This window comes from Ruditapes philippinarum, unplaced genomic scaffold, assembly GCF_026571515.1.
Source record: "Ruditapes philippinarum isolate M1 unplaced genomic scaffold, ASM2657151v2 ctg351_1_1_1_1, whole genome shotgun sequence".
NCBI classification, from domain to species: domain Eukaryota; kingdom Metazoa; phylum Mollusca; class Bivalvia; order Venerida; family Veneridae; genus Ruditapes; species Ruditapes philippinarum.
Window position 1 is genome coordinate 94,360 of NW_026864352.1, and position 15,942 is coordinate 110,301.

A 15,942-nucleotide genomic window follows, 5' to 3' on the forward strand; every position below is an offset into this window, starting at 1 on the left:
GATGTTTGTAGAAAGCTGTTTTAAACACTAACTTGGTTTACTTATGTTCTTATAGACAGTAAAACATTTTGTCCATAGAATGTTTATTTTACTAAATGATGAAATATAGTTATAATATGGTACCGTCTGGTGGAATGCGAGGACGTCACTTGTACACTCGCTCCGTGTCCTCGCAACAGGAGAGTGTCAAACTGCGGTTAATCACTGTACAGCAAAGACCTATGTCCATGATAGTCAAGTATGTAAATTGTTTAAAATTCATTAAATCTATACAGATATAAATTGATATTCTTTTATTATTCTTCAGTACAAATTTTGTCTGTTATTAAATTATTAACTTTATTATGTTAGTATTATAACATCACTGTACATCTTTTAAACAGATTGTATCATAATGGAGCAAAATCAGGTAAAACAATGCTTCTTATGATATCAAGAATTTTTCTGCAAAGATTTTCACAAGTTGGGATGGTCAGCGAGTCAATCAGTGCCAATTAGTCTGGCTTCGAATAATAGGTGTGAAATTCTTATATATTGATATAATCGGGACCAAAATTTTGCTTCGAAAAATAGGAGGTATTCGGATAATGCATTTTAAATAATACATTCATATTTATATTCATTTATATAGAGATGAAAACGGGACCGTAGATCAACTTCGGATAATGCCGGGTATTTGAATTAAAGGGTTGTCGAATAACCGGGGTCGAACTGTATATGGTATTATTTTGCTTCCTGCCTGTTGCCCGTTGCCCATTTCTCTGTTACAGTCTTGGTCTTTTTGTGATCATTTCTCTGTTACAGTCTTGGTCTTTTTGTGATGGAGGTTATGTTATATTAATTTCATACCTATATCACTCTTTATAATTACCCTCGTATCTTATCATTATGATTGTTTATATCTAATATTCAAATCAACATATTTCAGAAAGTAAATCAATTTTGATAAATGCAGTTTTCATATTATTGACATAATGTTAGAATATTTGTTGAATGCATACAAGAATAAAACTGTGAAAACAATTAAAGTTTATGATAAACAATGATTATAACTTGTTAACTGTGCAATTTATTTTATAGGAATAAAAAAAAAAATCTTGAATATAAATCCTAATGTTTTCAGTTATCCTATATCCTACACTTAAAGTCTGTCCGCGTGTGGTAACTGTATGTATACAAGGCTGCGTTTGTTTGAATTTATAAATTAGAAAACTTCAATATCAAAATCAATGATTTCTGTTTACTTTTCTTCAATAATGTCTGGGGTGTTTTAGTGATAAAACACAATAGCTTGCAGTTTTCACAGATTTCATTTCGATGCTGTGCAATATTGTCTCCTTTTAATGCACCTTCATATAAAACACCTTGATATAAAGCACCTTAAAATGTGATGTAACTGGAAGTTATTGTTTAAATTGCATGCATATTGCTTAATTGGTTTAGAAAATAATTATTTTTATTTGATTGTTATTATAGATAAAAAGTTTGTGTTTCATGTAACCAAGCATGATGCAATTTCAATGAATTCTGTATTTGTAGATTTCAACAGGTTTGATCAGGTGTTTATATTAGTAAGTCTAAAAAAGTTTGACTACATGTACCTATGTAATGTGGTCACTTTAATATGTTAGACCAGGTATGTAATGTGGTAACTTTGATATGTAAGGCCAGGTATGTAATGTGTGGCCACTTTATATTGTTTGACAAGGTATGTAATGTTGCCACATTATATTGCTTGACCAGGTATGTAATGTGGCTACATCTTAATATTTACTAGGTATGTAATGTACGTGGTTTAAAAGACTTTACAATGTTATACATGTGGTCAATATCACATAACTATGTAATGTGACCACTATGTAATATTTTACCAGTTTTAAAACGTATGAAAGTAATAACTAGCCAAATACAAAATGTTGGTGTCAGTTAAATGGATACTGGGTCAGGCAAAATAATGACAAAAATATTAAAATGATCTTATGTTCTCAAATCATGCTAAAATGACATTATTTTAAGTCCCAACATAAATTTCGGTGTAAATTCTATATATTTTTGGTTTGAAGTGAAAATATATCTATGTATGTTAAACGAAATTCAGACGCTAACAGATTCACCGAAAAGTTTTCAAACAAGTCGTGTGACTTGAACAAACTCTGGTAGTTACAAGAACAGATATTGTGGATATTGTATGCTTAAAACAAGTCATACATTTGACATGTTCTTTAACGTTTCCAGAGTTCACTGTTACAACTATTGTGAAATCTTAGCACTCTAACCTGACCCATGCAGTTCAAGTTAGGAAACCATCATTCTATTCTTTATATGGAGAAAAGTTTTGTTCCTAAATTTTGACTGTCTAGTGTACTAATTTTGAGGACATTTACAGAATAATGAATGAAACATTCAAAACTAAGAAATTTTGCCTGTGTCTCCCTTTAACACGAATGCATAAATAGTGTACTTCACTGAATTGTAAGTTTGTGTGCCATTGTTTTGTTACTGAAAAATTACAAGATGTGTTAAAAGCTTCAAGATTTCAATAACAAAAATAAATAAATTCCCAGTCATTTGTAAGATGAATTTGGAAGTTTCATGTGGAAAGGCAGTTAGTTATTACTGGCAGAGAGTATCAGCCAGGTTGGGTGTAGTTGCCATAAATGTATATGTTTATTAATAGCTGCCACCTTAAACTCATATGGGCAACTCATTCCTTAAAACTGTAAGAAATTTTATATTTTGGAGATAAAGACATTACTCCATTCCAGGATGGATACTGTCTTACTGTAATGTACACCTTGTATAACACCATTACAAGTGATCTTGATTTCTCAACTTAAAGGCTTTTTAATAATGCTAGCTGAAGTGATAAACAATGAAGCAAACAAGTGTTTCTTTTGTCTTTTTAGTGTACAAAGAAAGATAACTGTACACTGACTATAAGTCAATGTTATTTGCAGTGATTGGATTGCTTCCCTTTGATTAAGTTTTATGTTTGTTACTCCAGCCAGTTTAAACTGTATTGATTTAATAAATATGTTGAAATTGAAATGATTTCAAGTGTAAAATTGATTATTAAGCAAAGAGGGTTACCTAAATCTCAGGTCAGATATATATTTTCAGGCAGGCTAAAATATCAACTACTAATCCAAATTACTCTGACATTTAATTTCTTCTTAAAGTTTGTAAAGCCAAATTATGAAATGTGTGTATAAACTGTAATCTTGTACATTTACCCATGTCAACAAGTCAACTCTCCTTGTACATTGAATAGTTGAAGTGGGGACATTTCTTTAATATGTCTAAAACAAAACTAAGAGGTCTTCTAAGGTAAGTTGATTCTTTTCATCCTTTTATGAATATTAAATTAAGCAAATGATAGTAGCATCTTATTTATGTTCTTTGTGTAACCTCCAACATTTGCTACCAATATAAAGCCTGGCCAGCTTAAGTCTGACTAATGGCTCTATTGTTTTGGTAATTTTCATCCTGATTTTTCAAAAATTGATAATAAACAGTGCTATAAATGGAAGCTTACGAAATTGAGCAGGTTAATGATAAATAGACATGATGTAAACTGCTGTTTAGTTTGAAGCCTGCTGTGCCTGGTTTTAAAATAGATAAAGCAATCATGGAGCTAAATATAGATGGAGAAGAAACTGTGATGTCACACAGTAAAATTCAGTACTGGCGGAATTGTGTTCACACAAGTTATCATATGTCACTGGATTTTCTGAGATTTAATGCATGCCAAAATTATGCCATATTGAATTCCCGGAGGTACATCGACAAAAACAGATGAAGCATTAATTTTCTACTAATATAAGAAGCAATAGTTGTTTATTCTAAAACATACAATACACACTTTTCCACACAAATATTTCTCCGATGAAAATCAATGTCGGCAATGTAAACAATAATTCATGTATATCGCCGAAGTTGAACGAGAGCGGGAAAATGGGAGACTAGCGGGAAAACTCGATAATCACCGAAGCATGCAAAGGATTGTGGGTCTGAATCTGACTATTTTCTGTTTTCGGAGCTTCCTATCCGTTGTATATATACCTGTGATCTGACAAAGCTAAGATTTTTATAAAAAAGTCATGAAAATATTGGTATAAGTTTAAAACCAAACTTACACACCTCCTGCCTCCAGTATACAGAATTATGTTAGTATGGTCGAAATGGTAGCATTTATCATCAGCATTGTTTTTAAAGCAACATGGCACCTCAGAAATATATTAATTTACATTTATTGTGTAAAACATGATTATTTAGTGCAAACTAACTGAACCATGTTTATTATAATCATGTTGATATCTAAACATTAATTCCATTAATTCCATGCACAAAAAACACAACTCTTGTCATTTGTGAACCTGAGCATTGGCACTTCACTGTACTGGTACTGTGAATCAAATATCAATTAGAATCTAATGAGGTAAAGACAGCCAATAAGTTATTATCTATAGTTTATTCTTTCTAATTGATCAAATTATATATTAAACTTGTTGAATGAAAATAAGAATACTATTCAGCACAGTCTTTGGCTTTCAATTTTAAATAGTTTCATCGATTAATATAAGACATGAAAAGAAATTTTTAGTTTTAGATTTTCTTGATATGTTTGACTCTTGTCAAATATCATACATTGTACCAACAAAAGTCCTACATTTTTCACCTTGTCAAAGAATTTTAAAATTGAATCAAATCAGTGCTTTATTGCATTAAAATGTCTTTATTATATATAATAAGTTAGGTTATCAACATTATGGTAATTATTTTTTCCTAGAGGGGGTGGAGGGATAAAACTTTCTGATCAATTAAATGATGGAAGCAAATCTCTAAGCATGTTCAAAACCATATAAAGAATTGAATTTAGGATTATCACAAGTCCAAGATAATCTTTAATAAACATGTGCCATTTTGTGAAAAAGTTAGTTGCTACAGAACGGCCTTGTGTCTACAATAAAAACATTTATTACAAACTGATTCTTCGATTTTTATTTATATTTAACAATTTTATCTTAACTGATTAGGAATGCATTCAGTGAAAGCCTTTTAAATATTAGTGGCAATGCAATCTTGATAGATTTAAATTTAACAGTTACCATTTTTGACTTTGGACTTTATATTTAGTACAAAATTCTAGCTTTATTTTTCATAAAAGTTTGTCAGCAATTTAATGGATAAGGAGTGAAAACTAAAGGGATTGATTATATTGCTGTATACATCGCACTTAATGCATAAATCGAGGCGTATTTGAGGGAGATAGTACTTACATATCAGTGATTGGTAATCACTTTCAACTGATATAATATATTTCAATTTTGACTTCTTTGTGTACCAGACGATTAATGAATTTTGAATTACATTTATTTACAGAGTGATATTTTATTTATATGTGAATTAGATTACGCCTTAAGAAATCAGTTGAAATGTTTTCCTTAATAATGGAAACTAGAATTACAGTCATGGTGTACTTGAGTTATGTTAAATGGATTCTCTATAATTAAATTGAGATATTTTATACATGGACAAACTTTGGCAGATGTAATTTTAACTGGAGAAAGGGAGACATATTGAGTCAGTCATAAATTGAAAATTTATCAAAGAAATGAAACTGTTCTTACAATTGAAACTTCAACGAAAAATGAAAACGAAATGATTAAAATTTTAATCGAAACTTGAATGTTGTAACTTTCAGGATTTGAAAACTGAAAATCGAATATTGTATTTGTACTTTTAGTCATTGTTTTGATGATGATAAGAGAATAAGGATTTTATGATTGTGATCTTGCAGATATTAATGTAAAATATAAAAAAAAATTGATCTGATTCATTGGATGTTAATTTCCCGGGATTTATTTGTAAGATTACCTTTTTTAGACTCGTTATTACATGTAAGATTACCTGAGCATGTTATAGGTCTTGTTGCTAATAGACAGAAAACTTTGGGTGTCGGGTATGCTATAGATTTTATGTTCTAAAATGATCAATAAGTTGTTTGTTAACTTATTCCATTATTTACCGGATATTGTCTCTATCTTCCCTTACAACATCGTGTCATGCATTGTTCATATATCAATATATGACATAATAATGTACGCGCAATTTTATTGTTTTTAAATGCATTGAAAAATTCATATACTTGTAACTGTATTCATTTCTCGTCCTGAAATTTTAATGTTTCCGTTAAAATGTTTTAATAATGGTTGTAATATATTGACTTTTATATTTAAAAATGCTGTATCAATACTGGGGAACTGACCTTTAGTTGTTGCAGCTGTTTTATGTATTGAAGTCTGTCCGCTAAGTGTTTTTCTTTGGTCTTGTTAGATACATTGTGTATATTTGTACAGCAAACAATACCTATAAACTGAAATGTTTCAAGTATTATAGAAACAAGGGTTACCGATATTGATGAATTATTCATGAAAATAGCTAATTGTTTAAGTGTAACCAGTTAACTTCGAATTGACCGTGATATGATATTTGGCCTTAATTTATATCCACTAATCAAACTGCCAGTTCACAAAAATTCACCTTTTATTATCAATATAGTATTAAAGAAAGCGACAAAACTCAATCGAACACAAAAAAAAGACGGATATTGCAGATTAAAAAATATACAATGTTTATATTGATTCCTGGGGAGTTTTTGAAGACATATGTTGAAAGAAGATCCAATCCCCTATGGAGGTGGAAAAATAGACAATAAAGATTAATATTGAAACAGGGAAAGACTTCAAAAGTGAGGAATAAGGAGAGGATTATGACGATTGGTTAATAAATCATGATATACTGTGGCAATTAACTTACGCTTACATGTGAGATATGACTTTAACTCGTGTCTACGTAACAACTTTGAAGTGCGTTTAAAGGTGCTGTCATTCATATTAAGTACGACAGTGCACTTCTCTCTCTGTTGAAAGAGTATCAAGTGTTTGATAGATTTGCAGAATTTAGAGTGGTGCGATTTAATTTATTCTGTCTTAAGTGCTGATAATGGTGATAGATATTTAGAGAAGAAAATCTATAACACACTGGCAAATGTTAAAAAAAGTAAAAAAAATGCATAATAAAGCAATAAATTTTACAGATATATAAAGACAAGTGGCTTATAAAATACATCTTGGTGCAATGCTGTGTCTTAGAGCTATTTACATTATAGCACATTGAAAAGAGCAGATACTGGAGTCAAATTTCTGTCATCATAAGCTGTGTGTTGTGTTATTGACCTTGTTTAATTTTCTGAAGAAAGTTGAAACCTTTTTTGTGTGTGTTTAATAATATCAAATTTAAATAGCGAGAGTTTTGAATAGTGTGTTTTAATTATCTGACAAAGTAAAGTTGGAAAACTGTTAGGAAAAATTTCACAAAGATTTTATAACAGATATATGGATTTACAGCTAATAATAAGTTCAACTGGAGTAAACTTACTTTTTAATTGAGAAGAATTGGAATATTTTTCTTATCTGATGTGCCAGGTGGCTTGCAACTGAAAGAAAATATTAGTTTGGAGGACTTTTGATACAGAACATTTATAATAACGTTTTATAGTGAAAATTTTCAAGCACAGTTTCCAGAGAGTAACCTGAAAGATTCTTTTCAATTTTTGAGTATATCAGTAAAAGAACCAAGACACTTGAATGTACTTAGTGACTGGATAAAAGTTAAGATACTAAGTTTTTATGGTCGTCAGTTTAGTGTTAAATGACATATTGTATGTAAAACAAATCTATCAATGATGTTTGTTGCATTGTTAACTGTGTATTTATCATATCATTTCGAACATTGTAATGCCATCTCGATTACCAAGTATCTATCTATTAGAGACTAAATCATTTCAAATAGGACGTCTAAGTATGATACCGTATGACAGTATCAAGCTACGTTTCCGAGGGACACCCACACGTGATATCACCATCTCTGCACAAAAACATTATAGGTTACCTTTGAAATTATGGTAAGAATACTTATTTTTGAAAAACTATTTTCAACAAATCAAACCAAATCATTAAATCACAAGCTAATTATTTTCTTCTATCATTATGTTACATTTTATATTTAGATGAATTTGAGTATAAATATACATGTATTTTAGAGAGTGTATAATCTTTCTTATGCAGGCATTGACAATTGCATCTATATCTGTCACAATTTGGTTAAGATTTTTTGTACCATTCAACTTCTTTACAGAATTCATTGAGCTTTTGGATTGAAACATTTGTCAATGACCATCACTTTAACTTGTTAGCAAGAGTACATAATTTACTCTGCCATAGATTTTGATAAAATCCTAGTTTTTTGACTTAAGTAATTTAGTTATGTTTTTACCAATCTTTTTAACTGAAACCTTTAGGTACTGGTTTTAAAAGTAACTCAAATACTTATCATGACTATCACTTTCATTTATTTGCAGGTAAGGATTCATAACTCAAATTTTAAATTTAAATTTTTTTTTCATAGCTCCACTTTTCACAGAGAAAAGGTGGACATATTGTCATGACCCACTCACTCATTGGCATAAGTGTTGGTTAAGTTTTTAGCTCGACTATACAAAGTATATGGAGAGCTGTCCTACTCGCCCCGGCGTCCGCGTCCAGATTTCAGATAATGAAGTTTTGGTGCAGTAAAATATTTTTCACTATAACTTTGTCATTTCTTAAAGTATCAACTTCAAACTTCAACTATATGTTCCTTATCATCATCCACATCTTATGTGACAAGGTTCATAACTCTAGCACCAATATTTTCAGATTTATCTCCCCTTGAACTTAGAATTTTCCCTAAAAAATACTATTTTTTACTGTTACTTCTTTATTTCTTGAGGGATCAACTTCATACTTCAAATATATGTACCTTATCATCATCCACATCTTATGTGACAATGTTCATAACTTTAGCATCAATATTTTCATATTTATCTCCCCTTGAACTTAGAATTTTTCTTAAAAAATATTATTTTTTACTGCTACTTCATTATTTCTTAAGGGATCAATTTCAAACTTCAAATATATGTACCTTATCATCATCCACATCTTATGTGACAAGGTTCATAACTCTAGCACCAATATTTGCAGATTTATCTCCCCTTGAACTTAGAATATTCCTTAAAAAATATTATTTTTTACTGTTATTTATTTCTTAATTAAGGGATCAATTTCATTTTTCAAATATAATTTGTACCTTATCATTAACCACATGTTATGTGACAAGGTTCATAACTCTAGCACCAATATTGCAAGAATTATCTCCCCATCAACTTAGATTTTTTTTACTAGAAAAATGTTATTTTTTACTATAACTTGTTTAGTTTTAAAGGTATATACCTCAAACTTGAAATACTTATTGCTCTTGAAGCAATATTTTCAGATTTATCTTTCTTTGAACTAAGGATTTTCTTTAAGAAATATAACTTTTTTACTTTTTAAGGTATCTACTTCAAACTTCAAATATATATTTCTTATCATTACACACATGTTTTGTGACAAGGTTCATAACTCTAGCGTGACTATTTCTAATATTATTCCCCTTGATCTTGGAATTTATGTTAACAATGTTATTTTTTTACTATAACTTAATACATAATTATACATAATTGATTTTTCTTTCATAGTTTTGTCTTCTTTACTGTGTCCAGTATTTTATTAGTTGAGCTTCGCTGTCTCCTGTGACAGCTCTTGTTGTTCATGGTCATTAACTTTAATACTAACTATGGTTTACCATCGAAACTTCTTGTGGGTGCACCTTGATGAGGGCTACTTGTCATGTTAGTTTAAAGGTCAAAAGGTCAATAATTAAGGTCACAGAAATAGGTAATAAGTTAAGGTCCATTTTCCATCTGATTAGATTCAGCTCCTAATTGTAACGCCATGCATTAGGATCTGACGAATACCCATAGATTGTCACCTTCTGGTGATATTTCAAACAGCCAATCATCAACAAGCTTTCACAACTGGCAAAACAATCTTGCCCATTAAAAATTGAGTCTATTGTTTCAAGTTTACTTGTTTTAAATTACGTCAAACATTTTTTTTCTAACAAAAATCAGCAATTTGTTTTATTTTCATGGACAAAGATATTTTGAAACTATGATTGCATGGATAAAAATAGCTATTTGGGAAATCCGAATCACAATGAAGGTCAGATCTACTTGTAAGAATTAAGTAGATCTGATTTTTAGTCAGATTGAGTCCATTTTCTGCTACCAAAGCCATTGGCTTCAGATTTGGTATACCGGTACTTGTTAATTATCAACATGTGATACCGTATCACAAAGGAAGTTCATAAATGCCAAAATTATATTTTTGGCATAAATCCTTTTGCACTGGTTATCAAAGATACTCAGTTTAAACTAGGAATATTAGTTCACTATTAAAATTGGAATGCTTTCCTTGTCTCCCCTTTTTATTTTTATAAGTTTCACAAACACCATCACATATATTTATTTCAAACTTGAAATACATTTTTACTATCAATGACAGATAATTCTGCTAATTTTTCACAAGTATTATCCCTTTCATGCTTGACTAAAGCTGTCATACTGTCATGTACTGAAAAAAAGTGGAGCATACTGCTCCCCAATCTCCACACAGTGATCTCCCCTTAATTCTTCGGCTTAGATCTCTGCCACCAAGGTCCCCCAATATATCAGAATTTCTGATATACTATATTTTTTCAAAAATTGTTTTATTTACTACTTTTATCTATCAGATAAGTTTTCTCTTATTGATTAAACAATGTTTATGGATAAATAAATAAATAATATGAATATTTAGAAATAATTTTAAAATTATGAGAATATTTGCTACCGAGACAATATTTTGATATTTTATATTTTTAGCTTTTGAATTTATTTTTCGTTATTTTGTACACTTTTGATAATTTTTTGATAAACTATATCGAATGTAGGCACTAAAAGTTAAAAATAAAACAGAAAGAGAAAAATGACGTTAGATTTTCCATGTAACGGTCGATATTTACATTTGAATTTCGACGTTACGTCATGTGACTTTCATCATCATGTGACGTCTTTGAAGGCAGTGATTACAATTCTGCCAAGGGAGGTAATCACTGTGAGGAGTTTGACTGCTCCCCTGACAGCTCTTTAAATATTTTGCATAAATTTTTTATATCACCTGACTTTTCCAAAGAATATCAAACTTGTAATAAGTATTTTCATCTTTGACTCAGGGATTTTTCTGGGGTTGTGCAGGTAAGTCCCTGCTCAAATTCTCCTTGGGTGTGAGGAAGGGGGTCACAAATGACCATCAAAGTGCATTACTGTTATACTAAGTGTTTCATAGACTTGTTTTATGATCAGTCATGATCAGTCACAGAGAAAATCAAGTATCAAACTGTTTTAAGGCAGCTCTGGTTCACGAAACTTTTAATTAATTAACATTAATTTTTGTTCAACAAAAGAATTCTGTCTTGTAATTCTTTTTCAGCATATAAAGAGCCTTAATTAGTTTATTATATGTTAAATATGCATTTATAGAAAAGTTGTAAAAGGCAATAGCTTTATAGTTTAAAAAAATCAGACCTTGTAATTTTATTTTATCCATAAAGTAAACATTTGTAGACGAGATTATGAAAAAAACTTGTTAGGGATTAGAAATTTATGGCAGATAGATTTCCCTTACCATATTACACCTCTTAAGTTGAGCATATAATATCAGAGCCTTTGCCTGCTGTTTTGGGAAAAGGCCCGTAGCATAAATTGGGGAAAATTATTCAGCATTTTTCCAGAAGAGAGATTTTAAAAAATAAATTATCTTATAGATCACTTTTAAGTTTTAACATGTGCATGATCATTAAACCTGCTACGATTTTATAAAAAACAAGAAAAAACAGTTAAATTTTCCTGAGAATTAGAAACAGTTTTTAGTCTGCTGTTGAGATTTTTTTTTGAAATTGGAGAAAAAAGGACTATTTGGGAACCGGGACCTTATTTCGACCTTTGGTGATAGTAAGTACGGTAAGTAAGTGAGTAGATAGGTAAGTGAGTAAGTGAGTAAGTAAGTAAGTAAGTAAGTAAGTTAGTAAGTAAGTTTTAGTAAGTAAGTAAGTTTACCAGCAAGTAAGTAATGAGGCTAGCACATTTGGGTACCCTATCTTCCAATTGTGGGCTCTGAATAGGGTGAAAATGCCTTAACAAGTTATTTTCACTTTGAGTTAACAGTACCACTTGTATGTGACATTTATTTATTACTTCCCTGTCTTATAGACCACATGCAGTGACTGTAAGTGGCATTTTTATTAGTTTGATGCTGTGTTTTGCACTGGAGAAGGGAGGTAATCAATACTTGACTGAATATAGATTTTAAAGACAGATAATCTTCCTTGATAATAGCAAAGCTGCGAGAGATCATAAAATAAGTATTGTTATATGTTTCTTTGATTTACATTTTGAGTGCATTGATAATTTTTATGTGATATTAGAATACACACATTTATTAGAAAAGTAATGCTACATTGTTTCATAATGTCATCCGCATTAAAACATGTTTAACAGATATTCAAATCTTCATTTGCATTTGGAAAATTGTTTTAAGTTATTTGTTATAATCATTTACATGTCAGGTCATGATGATAACTCGCTAGCTTAAGATAATAGAACAGGCCTGAGAAGTTAAGGATGTTTTGTTAAGTAATAAATCTTATGTTACAATCTCAATAGTTTGATGAAAGAAACCTTGTGCTTATTAATATTGAATAATTAAACTTGCCGGACTACTTTCTCCTAAAGTCCGCCAGTACACTAAATGGAAAGTCTTTCGAAGTCTTGCAGAATTGTAAGGTCAAAAAAGAGAAAAAGTATATAAGTTTTCTCTGATAATACAGGATTTATTTTCATCTCGTGGTTTGAAATTTTCATATTTCACTTCTGGCTACCAACATTTGTGATTTTTTTATTTTCATACCACTTGATGAAAATTAATGAAAATAATTCCTGTGTTTATAAAAAAAGTTGAACAACTTCTATTTCTTAAAATGTCAACAGAACTCTGCAATATATCTATTGCATAGCACATTTTGGGAGTACCTTTGAAAAGGCCTGAGAAGTTGCAATTGTTCCAATGCTTAGCAAAGAAAACCCGGAAAAACAAGCTAAACACATCATTATATTAAATTGTTGTTGGATTTTTTAGGGATGAAAGTTTGATGTAATACATGTATGAATGAAAGTTGTGCAGATAATACTAAATTTAAAATGACTCAGGTTAAAGTTTTACAGTTTTATATGCTATAAAACATGTCATTATTTCCCTTTGCAAAATCAAAATCAGCCGATTACTGCAGTATCAAAACTGCGATGTAAGCTTGTACAGCAGCCGGTTTTATAAATTTTCAAATGTGAATGTATGGATAAGAGGTGGTGGTCATGTGACTGTAACTGTTAATCTTTAGAAGGTTTCACATGTAAAAATGTCATGTATTTAAATGATGTCTGAAATAAAAATAAGATGGTGTGCAATTCTTAAAAAACTGAAGGAAGACTGTTAGAGTGAATATATTTAGTGTTATTTTTAAAACACTGGTTGTATGTATTGTAGTAACAAGGGAGCATACTGTTGAATGAAATGCAAGACATATATTGGAGTTGTCTTTCTTGAACTTGTTGTACAGGGATGTCATTCGGAACTGCCTCGGCTATTATCTATAATAACCTCGGAAACGATACGGATTGAAAGTAGTTCTACCAGTGGTTTGAGATGTAAACCGAAACAGAGATAATGTAAAACGAATGATATATTTGACATCTAATGTCTGTTCCGATACTCTTATGCTTGAAAATGTGTCTGACAACAATTTGTAATTTAAATATGCCCACTGATGTTCAATTTTAAACAAATCCGACTAAATGTCAACAGGCTGGTTTTTTGTACTTTCGGTTTCTACAGCCATAATAATAAATATATAAATAATGTATTGTTTGCTTTTGTACCTATGAATTCACTTATTTAAGGTGGACTTTTACTACATATATTGAAAAAAACATGTCAACAACTCCCATCATTAAATTACTTTTTGTTTACATGTTTAGTTTCTAAGCGTAGGTTAGACCGAAATACTGCATCCGTTCTGTGTATTCATACTATTGTGTTCGAGGTCCTTATCCGAAGACTGACGGAAAGGGCCGAGTAGTTGAGATTGACAGGGATGTTATATATTGACATAAATAAAGATTTAAACAGATCATTGTTATACAACAGTCCACTTTTTTTTCAAAATATTCACAACAAAGCAAATAAGCTGTTCTTTATTTAATATCTTTTCAATCATATAATTTATTTTTTAAATTTTATATGAGATATTATGTTTGTGTTTGTACAAGAGTGCAAGTCCTTGTAATCAGTGTCTGCTCTTTAAACATGTAATAGAATGCCATTTTGAGCTTTCAAAACAACGAAAGATTTATTGTCAGTCAGCATGAATGGCATACATTATCAAACTGACAAGACATATATTTATAGAGCAAATATCTTTTAGAAGTAAAAGTTTGTACCAATATTTTCTTTCTTCTTTGAAGAACAAATAAATCACAATAGTTTCTTTTGATCGTGCGTTTGGTATAAGATCTGTTACAAATGAAATTTAATATAATTTAACAGTATAAGCTATTAAATCGATTATTCTGATAAATAAAATCTGAACAAAGCATGCTTATTCACATGACATGTGATGGCGGCAGAAAAAAAATCACCAGTTCTCCTAAACAACATTGTGCTTTTGTCAAAAGCCAGGCATTTAATAGATTTAATCTTACAATATTTTTTTTCTTTTGCAATGTTGGATACTAGATAAGATATGAATTCAGGTGTTTTTTTTTCTTTTAAAAATGTTTGTAAAATTTTTTATAAAGAATGTTGAATGAAAGATACATGGCAATCTTTTTTTTACATTTCTATACAAAAATTCAAGATAGTAAAAGTGCATATTGAAATAAAAAACTTTGAACAAAATACTCTTAGGAATATTCTTACTACAAACTTAGGAAAAAAATTTGGTATGAAAAATTTAGATTTATCTGAGTAGTAAAAAACTATGGGAATGTTATATACATGTATGTGGATGATGATATTATGATTGAAGGTTGCTATCTTGGTAATATAAGCAGCTTAAATATTGACATGTTTGACGCAAATACTTGAATCTTCATCAAGTCTAACTTGACCGTTCTCTACAATAAAACACAAACTAGAATCAGAAAAAGGTTTATTTGTCCACAGGTTATCTGGACATTAAATTTCAAAAGTAAGTGAATAGTATAACAAACAAATGGCTATTAACTGTAATTTTTTTTGTCGATGAATCCATAAACGTTGTTATTGACTGTGGACTTAGGATCTCACTTGATAATGTTTGTCAAGTAATTGACACTGGAACAAAGAGTGGCAAAATAGGACAAACTTCACTATGGTGTTTTGTGATGGGGGACTTTAATTAATGTTCATAAATTTGAAGTTTGAAATGATACCACAAAATCATGCACATTTTAAAGTTGAAATCTATTATCATTAATGCATATTTATTGTAACTGGAAACTCGTGCATTTTTAAAAAAGAGCGAAAAAAATTTATGTTGCCTTAAAGATTAAATATGACATGTGAGAAGAGACATTGACAAGATAAAAGTTTGGACTACATACATAAATGGAATATTAAAGTATAGAAAGCAAACAAAGTTTGTGTGAAGAAGATTGCATTTAAGTTGAAACAGTAGAATTAGTGAATTTAGAAAGTGGAATATTTATATAACAGTTTTACTTGGAGATCGGAAGTTTTTGAAAGTGCATATTTTGTACATCTAAATGAGTGAGATAATTTTTTTTCAAAAATCATTTAGTTACTTACTCATTTGATTTGATTTGATTTTCAATTCATAGAACTATGGTACTGAATGTTATAAAATATTTTTTACCATTTTGTAAGT

General features: G+C 30.0%; 1 protein-coding gene across 6 annotated transcripts in view; it reads left to right on the plus strand.

The window, feature by feature from the left end:
* The window catches only part of LOC132725308 (AAC-rich mRNA clone AAC11 protein-like), a 103,392-nt gene that overhangs the window by 63,515 nt on the left and 23,935 nt on the right, over nucleotides 1–15,942 (plus strand). The window lies entirely within an intron of this gene.